Raw genomic sequence first — 17,246 nt, 5'->3', positions numbered from 1 at the left:
TCTATATATATATATATATCCATCTCTGTGTGTATGAATGTATGTGTGTGTGTATATATATATATACACATATATATACATATAATCTATATATAAAATCTTCATTCTATATATAATCCCCATTATATATAACCTATATTCTAGCTCATATATACATAACATTTCCATTTATATATATATATATATATATATATACTCTCCATTATATATTTATATATCTGTATAAAATCTCCATTTCATATATATATATAGAAATTCCATTCTCTATATATTTCCCATTATATATATATGTATATATAATCACCATTTCTATATAATCTCCATAATATATACATATATATATTCTCCAGTCTATATATTCTCCATTCTCTAGAGAACCCTAATATCTGCCATTTCACAAGAAAAAAATTCTTTCATCTCCCTTCCTACTATTTTCTCTATCCTCTTCTCCTTTTTTGCCTTCTCAGTTAAACTTCTCCAGAGAATTATGCACATTAGCAATAATGTATTCATTGCAACTGTCTCATTTCAATCTGGATTCCTCTTACCAGTCCCCTGAAATAGTTGTCACTAAGATGAACACATGTCACAAAATCTAGTCAAAATGAGGGACTCATAAAATTATCAGAAGGAGCTTAAATTGATCACCTTGTCATGATTGCCCACTATCCCTTAAGCAAAACTGTAAAATACAAAAACTGTCACCTTATCACAAAAATCTAACCAGACACATTTATGAAGGATAACAACAAAAATTCAGCAAAGTTAAATATTAAAAATAGATGAAATAAAGAAATTTCATATACATACAGCTTGCTAAAGAAGAGATTTACACTTGTCTCAATCTTTTACTTTAATGACTTTCACATGGGCAAAAAGTAATGCATGCTAGTTTAATCACATACAAAACAACCATCCATACTTAGTACCCCACCCCCATCCCTTGATTCCTAATAAAACCAGTGTTGAGACTTTTCCTCCTAGTCACAAAAACATCCACAAGCATATTACATACAAATATAAGGGTTTTGCTTGATTGTTGGTTAGTTTGATTTTTCTTAAATATATTTAAATATATTAAGTTTATTTTTTAGAGCATATTTAGGCTCACAGAGAAACTGAGTAGAAAGAATGGAAAGTTCCCATATAACCTCTTCCCATGCACACATACAACCTTCCCCGCTATTAACATCCCACCCCAAAGTGGTACTACAAGTGACATGCCTAAAATGACACATCATTTTCACCCAAAATCCACAATTTATCTTAAGGTTCACTCTTAGTATTGTATATTCTATGGATTTGACAAATGCATATTGACTGTATCCACCATTTTATCACAAAGTATAGCTTCACAAGTATAGCAAGGATAGCTTCACAGTCCTACAAAACCCCGTGTGCTCTACCTATTCATCCCTCCTTCCCTCTTAAACCTTGGCAACCACTTATCTTTTTACTATCTTCATAGTTTTGCCTTTTCCAAAATGTCATATAATTGAAATCATATGGTTTGTAGCATTTTCAGATTGGCTTCTTTAACTTAGCAATATGCCTTTCAGTTTCCTCAATGTCTTTTTACGACTTAACAGTTTATTTCTTCATAGCATGAAATAATATTCCATTATCTAGACATACCACAGTTTATTTATCCATTCACCTACCAAAGGACAGTTTGACCGCTTCCAAGTTCTGGCAAATACACATAAAGCTACTATTTATAAGCATTGCATGTTGTTGTGTTGACCTAATTTTTCAACTTAGTAAGAAACTCCTGGATGTTGTCCAAGTGGCTGTACCACTTTGCAATTTCATCAGCAATGAATAAGAGTTCATACACTCTAGGTTAGTTTATTTTTATAGAAATAAAATGAGTCTACACACATTATTCTGCATCTTCCTTTATTTCTCTTAACACAAATCATGACTATCTTATTAATTGATGATAAAGACTGCATTCTTTTATCCTAAAATATTTGTATATACAAAAACATGCATATATGAATAATTTTATGCATATAGGATAATATGCAGTATTTTCAAATTCTGGCTCCTTCATTTTGCAATGAGTAAATTAATGCCATCATTGTTTCATCTCTGAAATAATTTGTTGAAGTTTCATTAAATTAAAAATAGACAATGTGTTTATAACTATACCAGACAAAGTAAACATTTATGTTATTATTTAGAGAAAAAGTTGTTAAAGGTGTGGAAATGGACCAAAGAAATAATAAAGTATCTGTCTAGCACATCCATCTAGATTATATTAGCCTTTTATTGCTTTTGAGCTATGTTACAACTCTGTATATTATAGAAAATTGGAAATAATGTAAATTATTTTTATCCATAAAAATGTAAATTGTTTAGTAGAATATAATTGATTATTGCCTTATAGGTAGACCTTTGTTGTACCTACTTATAAATTCAACCCAGCATTCCTTATTTTTCATTCAAATGTGTGGTTCTCTGAATTTCCCTTCAGTCCAATTGTAACATCTTATTTGTTCCTTCATTAATCAAGTTAAAGAAAATCTTTGTACATGTTCATTGTACATTATGATTTCATGTTTTTAAAAAATATTCTTTAACATTATAATATAGTATTTTTCAAGAAAAAGACCAGACACTTTTTAAATACATGAAAACAACATAAAGTTATAACTTCACACATGTAAATATATAAAATATATAATACACATACCTTCACTGTCTAAAATACTTGAAGAAATCAGTATACTGAAGTGTAAATCAATATTAAGAATTCTGTAACAGCAAAGAACTGAAGTTAAACATTGAAATCCCTTAAATATGTATAAATAATCACAGTTATAGGTTGTAAATACATAAAAAGACTATTTTGAAACATAATTTTTTAAAATAATCTTAACTGCAAATAATCTGGAGAGGATTCTGGGAAGATGTGACCAAGCCTATGTCTCTGACACTGTCCCATGCCCCATTCCCTTCTTAGGTAGACAGAAAGGTCCTAATACATAATTTCCTTGGGATCTAAAGCGGGATTTCCCCTATGGGCCTGAAAAACTTCCTGAAAAAAAAAAAAAAAAAGGTGCAGTTAAGAGGAAGATAGACAACCAACTTGCTTAGATCCTCACCACTACTCAGGAGCTGAGAAATTTCCTTTCTGCAGGCCTTGCTAGAAACAGACCTTTCTAAGAGGCCACAGTTATCAAATGATGGGGGTCTGACAAGGCTCAGCTAATCTTGTCTGTATACACACAAAAATAATGAGCTTGGTTCTAATTTTTCCTGGTTTTGAAAATATAAGAACACTAAAGATCCACAATCTTTACCAAAGGGTTTGGCAGGAAGATGAATGTGTATGAAGGGCATTTAACTGTTTACAAAGTTAATTAACATGGTTCTGACTCAGCAATGTCTGAATACTTAGAAACTCAATTAAGTCGAACCATCTATGCCAGGATTGTGTGTGTGTGTGTGTGTGTGTGTGTGTGTGTGTGTGAGTGTGTGTGTGTGTGTGTGTGTGTGTGAGAGAGAGAGACAGACAGACAGACAGACAGACAGACAGACTAAGGATTAAACCCAGGGGCACTGTACTTCTGAGGTATATTTCCAGCCTTTTTTTAGTTTGAGACAGGATCTCTTAAGTTGCTAAAATTGACCTTGAACTTGTGAAGCTCCTGCCTCCAACTCCTGGAATTGCAGGCAGGCACCACTGGAACTAGCTATGCCAAAAATATTTCTTGAATGAATCATAAATAGCTACAGGGCCTTTAATTGGTATCTTAAGACATGAAGTAATTAGTAAAACAGTCCTGCTCTGGGAAAGCATGCTAAAAAACTACAAGAAGTTCACATCATATAGACCCATTTTTTTCTACTTACAAAAATAAAAAGATTTAGCAGACCTGACTACATAAATCCTAAAATGAAACCTCAAGGGATCCATATCATTCTGCCCAAAATGATTGCTTCTTAGAAAAAAATCAGATCTCTCCTCCAAAAAGAGTCAAGTCACTTAAAAAAAAAATCATCTAAATGCTATCCAGATATTAAAGCTCCTAAGAAGCTTACATCTATCTAGACCAGATATTCCCAAACAGTTTTAAAGGGTCAGATAGTGAATACTTTGGGCTTTGCAGCCATATGGTCTCTGTCATAACTATTCTTGGTTGTATAAAAGACTGAAGATATGTCAACAAATGAGCAGTGTGTTCCAATTATACTTTACTGACAAAAACAGAAAGCCAGATCTGGCCCTGGGGTCATAGTGTGCTGGCCCCCGGCTCTAGACCTTTCCCCTAGAACTTCCAGTTAACAAAGCCTGGGAATAGGAGCAGGGAATACTCCCATGGGTTCTATTTTCTCAGGTCAGTTAGAGCTCAGGGTTCTTGTGCTCTCCCTTAAACTGATTTCTAAATAATGCAATAGCCCCTGGGGCTCACCAAAGAGAACCTCCCTTTGTCTTGCTTGTTAGTATTCCTGACTGTTCCTAGCAGTCAGTGAAGAAGTCAAGATGCAGAGACCACTTTCAGAGAAATCTTGGGTAACATGAGAGTCCCTCACTTCAAAGGGATCCCATCCCCTCCTGGCTCAAAGGCATTTCAGCCTGAAGCCTTACTTCTTTCACAGAGGAAATCAAGCACGGAGTGTCTTAGCTGCCATCTTGTGGCAAACAGAAGCAAGGACATAGACATTATAGGACCAACACCAAAGGCTTGCAAGCCTTTTTTTTGGGGGGGGGGGGCGGCGGGGGGTGGACACTGGTGTTACACAGAAACCAAGAAAACCAGAGTCCCTTGCCCTCTAGGAGTTTATAATCTATAGGAGAGGAGACAGGTATTTAGTCCAAAAAAACTACAGGAATATATGTAAAAGTACAACCATGAAAAATGGTCTGAAGAAGTTGTACCTCATGATCTGAAAGTGAATAAAATTATTTGATCCAGGTGCAGTGGTGCATGTATGTAATCCCAGTGGCTTGGGAGGCTGAGACAGGAGGATAGCAACTTCAGAGCCAGGCTCAGCAAAAGTGAGGCACTAAGCAACTCAGTGAGACCCTGTCTCTAATTAAAATACAAACTAGGGCTGGGGGTGTGGCTCAATGGTTGAGTGCCCCTGAGTACAATCTCCAGTACCAAAAAAATTTAAAAAAAAAGATTCAACTTAGGGAAGGTGGAGAAAGCATTCCTCAGGATAAGATAATTAAGCTGTGTCCTGAAGTGAGTAGGGACTTCAGGTGAAAAGGAGAGAGAAGATGATTCCAGAAACAGGAATAGTCTCTGTCTTTATAGTGTCTGCTTTTGCCCCATTGCAAGAGGAAAGTAACGGGGAGTCTGAAATGAGATAAGACCAGGAGGTAAAGCAGGGCTAGATGGTGCAGTGCCTCCGAAATGTGAAAATGAGGGCTTTTTCTTTACCCTATGAGAGGAGTGAAATTATAATATGCTTTTAAGCCAGAAGGTCTGATAATTTGTTTCACTGTGTACTAGTCAGAGCCCAATCAGGAATCAGAAACCATACAATAATTTTAACAGGGAAAGTTTAGTATGGGCAATTGTTAGCTATTTAACAGGAGATTGGAGGGACTGGCCCATAAGAAATGAGGAAAACTGAAAAACAGGAGAGATAGCAGATATAAGGATAGCAGATATAAACTCCACCCAAGGAGGAAACTTCTGCTCCCGTGCCTGAGATCCTGCACAGTTAGAGAAGGCACAGCCATGGCCAGGGACATCTCAGTGATAGAACTTATTGAAAATTCACCCTTTAGGGCACCAGGGAAAAAAATACCCCAAAGGAGGTATCTCAGGTGTCACAGAAAACTTGTAGCCACTGGCTGCTGCTGCCCATGGTGCACAGAAGCTGGGCTCAGAAGCCTGGTGCCCAAGGTGATGCCCACAGGAGAACAACACTTTAGGACACAAGCACTTTGCAGGAGTCTGCACAGAGCCACACATCCCAACTAGGACAGAAAAGTCTTTCCTTCCTGCTGCAGGCTGCCCGGCCCCGGGCCGAGCGAGCTGGCTGAGCCCCGCTCCTGCCGCTGCTATCGCCGAGCACTGCCTGCCGCACCCCTGCTGAGCGCTTCCCTGCTGGGCTGTCAGTGCACGCCGGATTGCAATCTTGCAACCCGGTTGGGCACAAAAACACAAGCCAGTCAAACTGAGACAAAGTTTTATTTTGTGAGAGGCCGTGTGCGTCCCCTAACAAGTGGGTCCACCACGTGTCTTCTACCTGAGCCGGGGGGCCTCCACTTCCCCCGGAACACCCTCCTACCATCCTTTCCCAACCAATGGGAACTCTCCCATTACAAGAGTGACATGAGTAACCTGAGTCCTGAAACGGGCCCAGGTAAACAGCATGAGTCCAATTACCATATGAATGTGAATTGCTGGCTGGCAGTCACTAAACCCAAAGGTGCCTGTATCAATATTTTTGCTGTGGCTCCTAACACCTTCCTCTGCCAGTGTCTCTCCAGTGCCCTCTTCTGACAGTGCCAACTGGCCAAGGAAAAACACTTCAAGGACCCAGTGGAGCAGGCAATGCAGTGTACTGGAGTGAGAGGCCATAAATTTTTAACCAGCACACATAGGACTCCATGTGGAGAGCTTTCTAGAAGAGCAAGAGGGGATGCAAATAGACCAGGAAGGAGGTGCTTAAGTAGGCCAGGAAAAGGAAGAGGAAATGGTAATCACTTACAGGAAAAATAGAACAAAAAATCCACCAGCAATTTCCCCCATGGACTACAGAAAGGTCACCAAACAGCATGGTTTGTGTTCCTGTACTCATTAGGCTGCTGCAGAAGAGCTCCCACCAAAGGCATGGCTAAGAGCAAGGAGGGTCAGCTGTCAGGAGTCCCAAGACAAGCTATACCAGCTATACTGAGTCCATTCTTGGCAGAGAGAAGGCACATGTAATATTGCTCCGAGAGACAGACTTGCCAGGTTTAAAAGGAACATCAGGTTCAATCAAAGCTACACCCAGTGCACACAAACACAACCACAGCCAGGTTTGCAAGGGCAGACATTTGGGTATTTAAAAAATTACTAGAGAAAAGTGAATATGGCTTGTGGAAAATCATCACTCCTGTTTTTAATAAGCTTTTAAATAAAAGGCTTTTTTAAAAACCCAGCAGAGGTTTTTAAAAAACCTCTGATTGGAGGCCTGACCTTCTGCAGCTTCATTCAGGCCTCCAATCTACCTTCTGTCTCAAGATCTTCAGTGGGGGTGGGCCAGATGAGGGTTAGAGTACCCCAGCATGACCTCAAGAAGGAGTTATCCCTCATTTCTCCAAAATATTAGCATCACCTGATGGCAGAACTTGAGCGCCTTAGGGATGAAGTAAATTTGTCAATACCTAAAATTTACTACTTAAACACAAAAATAAGCAATTAAAATGGCTCTCTTAAGGTAGCAGAACTATAGATGGGGACAGGAGCATGAAAAGTGACTGTTGCTTTTTTTTTGGGGGGGGGGGAGTACTGGGGATTGAACTCAGGGGCATTCAACCACTGAGCCACATCCCTAGCCTTATTGTTTTGTCAAACAGGGTCTCACTGAGTTGCCTAGTGCCTTGCTTTTGCTGAGGCTGACTTTGAACTCTTTTTTTTTTTGGGGGGGGGGTAGTTGTAGATGGACAGCTTGCTTTTATATTATATATTTTTGTATGTGGTGCTAAGGATTGAACCCAGTGCCTCACACATGCTAGGCAAGTGCTCTGCCACTGAGCCCCAGCCCCAGCCCTGGCTTTGAACTCTTGATCCTCCTGCCTCAGTTTCCTGAGCTGCTGGGATTACATGCATGTGCCACCTCACCTGGATCAACTGTTGCTTTTTTAAAAAATACTCTGCATGGTTATTTTTAATAACCTCATTGAAGTGAAGAGATGTTCTCAACTGAGTAAGAGAAAGTATTATGATTATGACAGGGAACTGGAATTTTAACAAATCAAAATCACTCCTGGGTCTGAAAGTAACTGGATGATTTTTTTTATTATCTAATACTAAAGTTATAGGATATACCTGAGGTCAGTGGGAAAAGAAAGTTTCCCTCCATTACAATATCTTTGAATTCAGCTCTCTCAATACAATGACATCTATATAAAGTACACTGAGAATATCTCAGAATTGAGCTCTGTTCAATTTAGACAAGTCTGACGTAAGGGTAGCCTTGGTTTCTGGGATAGAGCTGAGCAAGCTGTTTTAGTCCATCATGCGACAACAACAAACCAAACTCTTCCTGTTTGGGATGTGTAACTCAATTTATCAAAATGAATAGTGAACCTGACTGTCCTGGTGAATTTGCAGTGTAAGCCTTGGCTAACAATTTCTTGAATCCATCATCCTGACCATGAAGAAGATATAAAAGGTAAAAGACAGGAAGGCAAGTGTGTGAGAATTCTTTGGAGAAATCTGCTGAACCTCCAAGCAAAAGTGTTGGTGTGGGAGGTCTACTTTTAAATTCAAGATTAGCAAAGGGGGCCTTCATGGGACCACACAGAGGGCTTTTAGTTCAGGGAGTGAACAGATTGCTCTCTGCCCACCACCTGGGACATCTGGAGGACAGTGACACCCTTCAGGTGTGTCAAATTCCCAGGGCTGATTCCTTTTCTTACAGAGATTGAGGCGCCTCCTTTGCTGCAGCAGGCACTGACAACACCACCTCAACGTCTGAATCCAACAGAACAGCTCCTAGCCCCCTTCTGCTGAGGTCTCCTCATCTCTCCTAAGTGGAGAACCTAAGAGTTCCTTGAACTCCGAAGAGTTCTTTGCCACGCCAGCTTCCTACCACTGACACCCCCCCCCCAACCCACCCCGCCAAAAACATCCACCATGGCCCTGCTATCACCATAAGAACAACTTATTCCTAAATTTGATTCAATGGATGGGATGGAAACTGCAAAGCTTGGTCATCAATCATAAATAACACGGCAAAGAATATCTTTCAACTATAAAGAGAACAAGATAAGAGAATTGAAACAACATAGTTCATCACATTGTGCGTACATGTATTTTAATAAGTTTCCTAGTGGCAGGTGAGACTGCCACCAACTTATTAACATGAATTCTTGGAAATAAAGCGGCTGACCCACACTTGGCTGCACTCGGTTAAGGAACCAGAAAGAAACGCCCAGCCCTGAGGCCTCGGCGCCTGCGCAATGGAGCGGGCTGGTACTGTCGTTCCGCAGCGCGCATGCGTCACCGCCTTCTCCCGTTTCGCGTCCAAAGGCTTCAGCCTTACACACCTCCACCGCCGGTACGCCTCCGGTGGAAAAGGCAGACCTTTCTTGTCACTCCTTGCAACACCGGTTGCAGCGAGTGATGGGTAGCTTCTGGAAGCCTTGGGGAACACGTCCCTCCACAGCCGGCCCCGACCGAAACTTTACCTGAGCCGTGGGCGGGGCTCGGGGAGGGAGGAGCCTATCAGCTGGGGCCTCTGCTCCCTAGCACCACTTTCTGGAGACTGGTGGGGTGGTACGTTTTAGATTTGTGAGGATTTAATAAAGGTCGTAAAGTTCCTGGTGCCTCCGAGAGCATAAGAAATTGCACCCGTTGTTACCTGCTCCCGGGTCTACTCATCTTCAAGTGCCAGAATCCGGCTCTTCCTCCCCAAGATGAGGCTTGGGTGCTCCATCATCGGCCACCTACTTTCTCCCTTCCTAACTGGACCTTTTTCCGTCTGTCTCCTACACCAACTCTAAGTATACACTCTGGTCTCCTCTGCTTCTCGCCATCCATATCTTCCTTGTTCCTTTGCTCCATCTCGTGAAAATTATAACAATTTCTCAATTGTTATAATTTTGGCTTGTTTCTACTCTCTCCATGAAAACTGCTCCCTTGAAGTCTTCAATGACCTTCTCATTAAATCCAATGAGCACTTTTCCATGTTACATTCTCTACAGTGCCTGACACATCTGCCTGTGATATTGTAAATCTCAGCAGCTTCATCATATTCTTAATGTATGCACGCCTGTTTTTTATAACATTTTTATTTTTTAGTTGTAGGTGAACACAGTACCTTTATTATTATTTTTTTTAATGTGGTGCTGAAGCTCAAACCCAGCGCCTCACACATACTAGACAAGCGCTTTACCTCTGAGCCACAACCCCAGGCCCTGTTTTTCTTTTTTGATCACTCTTTGTCACGAATTTGTCTTCCTTGCCCTGCCACTCCTTTGGTTTCCACGTCACTTCAAGTCCTATTCTCTTTCTATCCACCTTCATGGTGGTGGAGGGCTACATCTTTTTGATGTCATTGATTTGGTGTGCCAGTGACTTCAACATCTGTACCTATAGCCCAGGTTTTTCCCCTGAGTTTCGGACTTTTGGCCCTCCCACAGTTACCTTGGACTTAGCCCTCCCAAACATCTCTTTTCTAGTATCCATGTTGCAGCTTCTATACATTCATTGTCTTTCTCATCTCAGTAGATGACCTGATGTCTTGTGCCAGAAATCTAGGAGCCACCTTAGATTTCTCCCTCTCCATCGCAGCTGTGAACTGGGTTCCCTGAGAAACAGACTCTTGAGATTTGTTTGGTTTATTAAGGGCTGCTCTCAGGAACAGCACCTGTGAGGGTTGAGGGACAAGGGGTTGAAAGGGGAGAGAAGAGTTGACGTGATGCAGTTTTAACAGTGGCTGCCGCTCTGTACCAGGTGAGCTTTGCACCAGGATGGCCCTTTAGAACTGTTCCACGTTGAGACCATGGGCCAGACACACACCCCCAATCAATCTGACACTGGTTGTGAGCTGATCTTAGAAGGGCCATGACCTTGGGTAAGGTGGCTGTCTTTGCTGAGGGATATTCCTGGGGGAGTTGGCTGAAAGCCATCAACCACCAAAACTATCAGCATCTGGAGAAATGAGTGCTTAACCTTAAAGAGAACCAGGGCATCACGCCACAGCAACCATTATGCCCTTCATACCCAGCCACCAATTCTAGTTCTATATTTCAATTTTGGCTATTTCTATATTTCAATTTTCAAATAAGAGCCCTCCCTTTTCAGACTACCTCTTTACTATTCAAAAAAACATCGGAGGCAATGTGACAGGGACAGAGCAATAGGCACGGCCCCAGTCTCCAAATGCTTAGTCTAGTTGGGGAGTGAATAACCCACCACATGGGTACTTTAAAACTATGATAAGTGTTTCTGAGAACGTACAACAGATTTGCCCAATCCAAGCAGGGAAAGAGGCAGGGAAAGAAGCTTCTCTGAAGAAATATCATTTGGACTAGATTCTGAAAGAGGAACAGGAATTAACAAGTGTGTGCTTGGGTGCTGGATAGGGTGAAAGTGGGAAAGGTATGGACAGGCAAAAGGAACTGCTTCTGCAAAGGTCCTGATACAGGTGGGACAGGCCTTACAGGATTTGAAAGGCCAGCATATCTGGAATGCAGAAACTAAGAGGAAGAATAATTGCAGGTGAGGATGAAGACTCAGGCAGGAGCCAGATTCTATAGAGTCAAATGTATAACTTTTTTCCCCCTAAAAGTAACACAAGCCACTGATTTTTAATCTCCTTGGTAATGATATACCTTGGTTAAGTAGAATATCCAACTACCCTTAACTCTCATGGATCAAATTGACCACATAGATACATAAAATGGTTTAAAGTTAAATTCTACTAATGCTAAGTGCTGAGAGCAAAATTTTTAATTACTACAATTTGCTGCTTCTGTCTCTAAAGGCTACTTGTGGTTCCTCTCAATAGTAAAACCTGTTACTATTTGCATACCACATGCTAGTGTTATCAAGTGTTTTGCATAAATTAACTGATTTGGTAAACATCTTTATGAAGTGGATATTAGAAACAGAGAGTATAACTAACCCAGGTTCTCATAGTTAGTTAATGAAGGCAGACGTTCAATTGTAAAGCTAGAGATCTTGATTACTACACTGAAATGTTCCATCTATGCTTTGGGAAACAACTGACTTCATGTGACTTTATTTCCCAATGTCTTGAATTTCTTCCCACTCCACCCCCACCCTTCATAAATCAGCGGCAACCTGACTCAAGCCCAGATTCAGAGCATGCACACCCTTAGACACCACCTACAAATGACAGACTACCTTTTGAGGGTCACCCCTAGAACCAAGGCACTTCTTCCTGGTTGATCCAACCCAATGCTGATTTGCTATCCCCTACACTACCAGCCCATGATTTTGATGTCCCCATCTTCTGGCAGCTGAGCCCACCAGCTCTAGACAACTAAATGCTAAAGAAATACAAACACCTGAATATGGGCCAAAAAGGAATGAGGCAAATCCACAGCAATATCCTAAGAAAAATATGATAATTCTATCATCCCAGGTATGATTTTCTATGCCAGTGTGTGCCCTCAATTCCTAACCAAGAGCTGGTATACTCCAAACTGCAAGTGTAGAAACAATTATGGATATGTCCACTAGGTGTCAGGCTTGAGCTGCAGTGGTGTTTGTTAGACCACAGCCAGGTAAACTATTAAGGCTTAAGCCCAGACTCTCTTAATGGCAAACACTTGGAGTCTGGGTGATTTCCTTCGCAGTGTGAACCAAGAGGAGAACTGTAGTTAGCTCTTTGTATGCAAGGCATGATTTGATTTTTCAACAAGTAAAAATGCCATAAAGTTGAGCATATCCCTCTGCTCAACATACTCCAGTGAGTCCCCTTCATTCAGAAGAAAAACCTTGCAACAGCCTAAACACTGGCATCCTCCCACTCTTCCTTCACTTCGGCCATGCTGTCTCCTGAAACACCCGCATGGTTAACTCCTTAGATTCAATATGTGTGACCACCTTATCAGGGGGGCCTTCTAGACGCCCTTTCTAAAAGAGCAGTAGCCTTCTCTGCCCTGCCACAACACTCTACCCATTGCCCTCAGTTCTCTTCACAACACTTAACATCATTCACTATTATCATATTCATTTACCAATTGTGAGTCACTCTGGAATTCTCAGAAAACAGGGTCTGCTTTAGTCTTAGAACAGTACCAGCCTCATAGTGTTCAATAAATGCCCATCAAAAAACAGATGACCTCAATCAAAGATACTCAGAGGTCAGAATTCTGAGACATTTGTTTTTATTCAGTAAATACTTATATTTAATATTAAATTAACTCCTAATATTAAAAGACACTGAACTGTGGGAGGTACAAGAGATACCACCTTGCTGATGAGAAATGCAGCTTTTAAGTCCCTTCCACATAATTCAAAGTATCCCAGAGAAAGAACACACAATAGTATCAAATGCTTTACATAAAGAGCCATGTGAGTATGAGTCATAGCTGCACATCATGAAAAACAATGGAACAAAAGATATGATGCATGCATTCATCCCTAGACACTTCATTTACTACCTGCCTCCAAAAAGAAGATTGTGCAATTCTTAAAATCTCCCTGGAAAGATGTTTCTGTAGAGTAGGAACCTTTGAATCCCTTCTCCTGCATTTGAAACCCATTTTCTTTTGATAGTCCCTAGTGACAAGAGACCACTCCATTACTCTTCTCCAGATTCCTCAGTGTGCGCTATTTAAAATATTCCTGGCTTTGATCCTTAATTCACTATGAGAGGTTTTTTTTTCCTATAAGACTTATGATTAAGTTTCATGGTATCCATTCCATTCTCCCATTCCTATACCTCATGCCACTGGTAAGAAAAAAAAAATGTGATAGTCATATTTTCTGCATAAAATTTTGAGAAAAATTCAGGAAAAAAAAATCCACTAAATGCACACGGCTTAGTTTTCATCAAACCACAGGAGTGAACCACAGGCTCTTTCAGACCCTAACCAATTGTAGCCTCTCTCCAGAGACTCTAACCTCACAGGTGCCATCATCCTAGAAGGAAAAGGAAAAGGGGTGGGGAGAGATGCTTAAGCAGATTATTACTGGAAGACAACTTCTCTTAATATGGGAGAATAACTAGTAAATCTTAGGTGAATGTATTATCTAACACAGATTTCTGTGATTTCTCTGTGAAAAATGATGCATGAATTTCAAGCAAGAATATTTTGGTATATTTCCCTCATGAATTTACAATCTATGATTTATTTGGATATTTCTCTCCTGTTAAAAGAAAATTTAGTCCTATATTTTGACAGTTGACAAGCATATCAGTGCTTCCTTCTGAAATCTTCTCTACTGCTTTGAACTAGAACCAAGCACATTCCATGCATAATTCACTTAATTTATTTCTTCTCCTTATGGGAATGTTCTAAATAAATTGGCCACTTGAAAAGTGCTAACACAATCAAGTGACACATTCATTTCAATAGATTTTTACTTTACCCTAAAAAAAAAAACATAACCAGGGTTTGGGAATTTGAATCTTGTTCAGATAATAGATATAATGAGACCCTGATAATTTATAAATACTGGCCTATGCGAGATTATTGGGATAACTTGGCTGCTTCACATTATGCTGTGGGCAAATTTCAGCCAAGACTGAAATAATACCTTAATGGACTCACAGCAAGAAACCGAGCCAAAACCTACAGACTATGGTGCTCATTCTTGAAAATCTTCTTGAAAAGACAATAAAAACTATTCAAAAGAAAAGCTTAATTTGCAAGTTAGGCAGCTGTAAAATCTTTACTCCTTCCTTCTAACTGCTGTAATTTCTCTGGAAAACCCACGTCACATATTTATATTTTAACAAGTTGCATATCCTGCCCTCTCTCCTGGATTGTCATCTGTAATGACCAACTTGCCTTCCCACTTCCATTGGTCCTCTCGGAAAATTGGCACCTCACCTCTGTGTCTAAACAGGTCTCAGAAGTAACAGCCAAGTTCAGTGGGCTACATTTAACTCTGCACAAGGCCTCAAAGCACAAAATAGGCAGCCTTCAAATTGGATCTTATATCCTAGTGGTATGGATATTTCTGGCCCAGGGCCCTGAACCCCTCCACCTCCTATCTCTTGCTATGTGCCCAATTAAATTGGGAGTCACTTAAGAGGGGAGGCCCCCAATGCTACTGCCCTCCCTGGCAGAATATGAGGCAGGCCTGTGGGCATCCCTGCCAGCTGATGAAAGGAACTGTGCTTCTGCGTGGAACCATGCTCTTCCCTGATGCCAAACCAGGGCATTCGGGTCCCAGGGACAAGAGAGGATTTATCCAGTCTTGGCTCTATAGAGAATTTGCCTGATGCCCTATATTTGGGGGATTTATTGGACATTTGCCCAATCCTGTATGAAGCCTCCATCAGTCAAGAATGGTTGCTCCAAACCCATCCTGAACGCCTAAAACATTTTTGATGTTGTGACTCAGAACCAATATGACAGACACTTGAAGGGATCACATATGAAAACAAAGAACCCATGAAGAGCTGGAGGCTCTTGCTGCAAAGCATGGCAGCTGATTTGAGTAGCAACCTGTATCTGGGCAACTGGCGCCTTCACTGATGTAGCAGGTTACAGAAGCTCGTATTGTGGTGACAGATGAAATAAAGAACAGCTTGGGTTGGAGTTCTCAGGTGCCCATAAATGGTTAGAGGAAAAAAAACACAGTCCATTCTAAAAAAACAGCAGTAGTTTTCTTTTTGGACCACACAAAGAGCAAGCAGAACTCTGGCCTTGGGTAAAGAAAGAGATGGGGGAGAAGCTCTTAATGGCCTACAAGGACAGTTCTGTTTCTCAAGGACTTGGACGTCCAGGAGATGGAGGGGGAGGGGGAGGTGCTTATTAGAGCTAGGAAGGGAGCTCTTGGATGCAGGGCTGCTGCCAGGGTAGGGAGAGCCACCATGGCTGCAGGGAGCACACCTCTAGCATAGGAGATCTGAGCACAGGCTCAGCTACACCGAGGGACAAGGAACCAAGGCTCAGAGCAGAAGAGCATCAGGAACGTGCCTAAAGTCACAGAACCTGGCCTTTCCTGTGTCACTGATTGGCACAGATATGTGTCCAAGTCAAAAGCCAGCAATCCCCTGTTTCCCATCATAACCCAGGCCCAAGTTTACCCGCTCCACAATCTCAGTTCCAGTACTGCTCTCCCAACTAGAAAAATGGTCTCTGCCCCTGGTGTGTTAAGGGTCTCCTTTCTGAAATATCCTATATCACTTCTTGACTTAAAAATCTCTCCATGGCTTTCTATGGCCCTTGATATAAAACTCCAAACACCATACAACCTTGGTAGCTGCTTCCTGTCTAGAATTCCATGTTACTTGGCTTCAGACTGGTCTTCGAAGTGTCTCATCTTAAACAGTACTTTCTCTAGCTGTTCCTGACAGCCTTTCCCCAGACTGTGAGGTGTTCCCTCAGCTCCCCATCATCCTCTCTTGAATCTGAGCATGACACATCCATCTCCTCCACCAGGAGAAAACTTCCTTAGGCACAGCGACCACATCTCTCATCTGTAGATTCAGGATATAGTTCACCAACACATAGGAGGCTCTCCGAGTGCTGGCAACCCAAAAATGAGCAGACACAGTTCCTATCCTTGGGAAGCAGTCTACTTTAGAAGACAGTTACACAAATAAACCACAGTGCACTGCACGTGCTAGGGAAGATGATCAAAATGCTCTATAAATACCCCCCATCTCTACAGTTCCACCGTCTTATACACAGCACTAGTCACATTGCTCAATTATTGCTGGATTGTCTGCCAGAACACTGCAAGCTCCAAAACTAAGGATTGGGAAGGAGATGATGAGATTCCTATTGTCTTTGAATCCTTAGTTCCTCACACAGAATCTGACACATAGATGCTAAATATACTCAATACATGGAGTAATTAAACATGCCTTCCCTAGGGGATGACCACAAAGCTAAAACAAGGACATTGACATTGCTGCTGAACTTGAAAGTCATATCCCAGAATCAAAGGGAAAAGTCACCCTCCAGGCAAGACATACAGCCTAAGTGTCCAGTTGCACAGCAATGAACAGAGGGGTAGGTATGGGTGATGAGCACAGCTGATTTTAGGAAAACATACAAAGTAAATACAAAGCCCAAAGATATTCTGCTACTCTATTCTATACTCAGTCCTAATAGACTCACAGTGGAGCAGCTGTTATCCTAGACCTCCTATCCACCACTCAAGAAGCACACTGATAGATTCTGACTTGGAAAGGAATGCTATAAATCCCCCTCAGCCATGACATAACTCAGAGATGATCCATAGAATGACACGAAATTTTACATGAAGCTTTTTCATTGTTCATTCACTACAGACCAGATACTATCACACCTCAAATTCAAACAGATCTAAGATAAAAACCTAACAGTTTCATTCCCCTTACTTGGGGATTGGAATCTATAAATTTTCTTTGCAGAGTTCAATAAAAGCAGCTCT

The sequence above is a fragment of the Urocitellus parryii genome, chromosome 4 (assembly GCF_045843805.1).
Source record: "Urocitellus parryii isolate mUroPar1 chromosome 4, mUroPar1.hap1, whole genome shotgun sequence".
NCBI classification, from domain to species: Eukaryota; Metazoa; Chordata; class Mammalia; order Rodentia; family Sciuridae; genus Urocitellus; species Urocitellus parryii.
Note: the sequence above shows the minus strand (reverse complement) of the source record.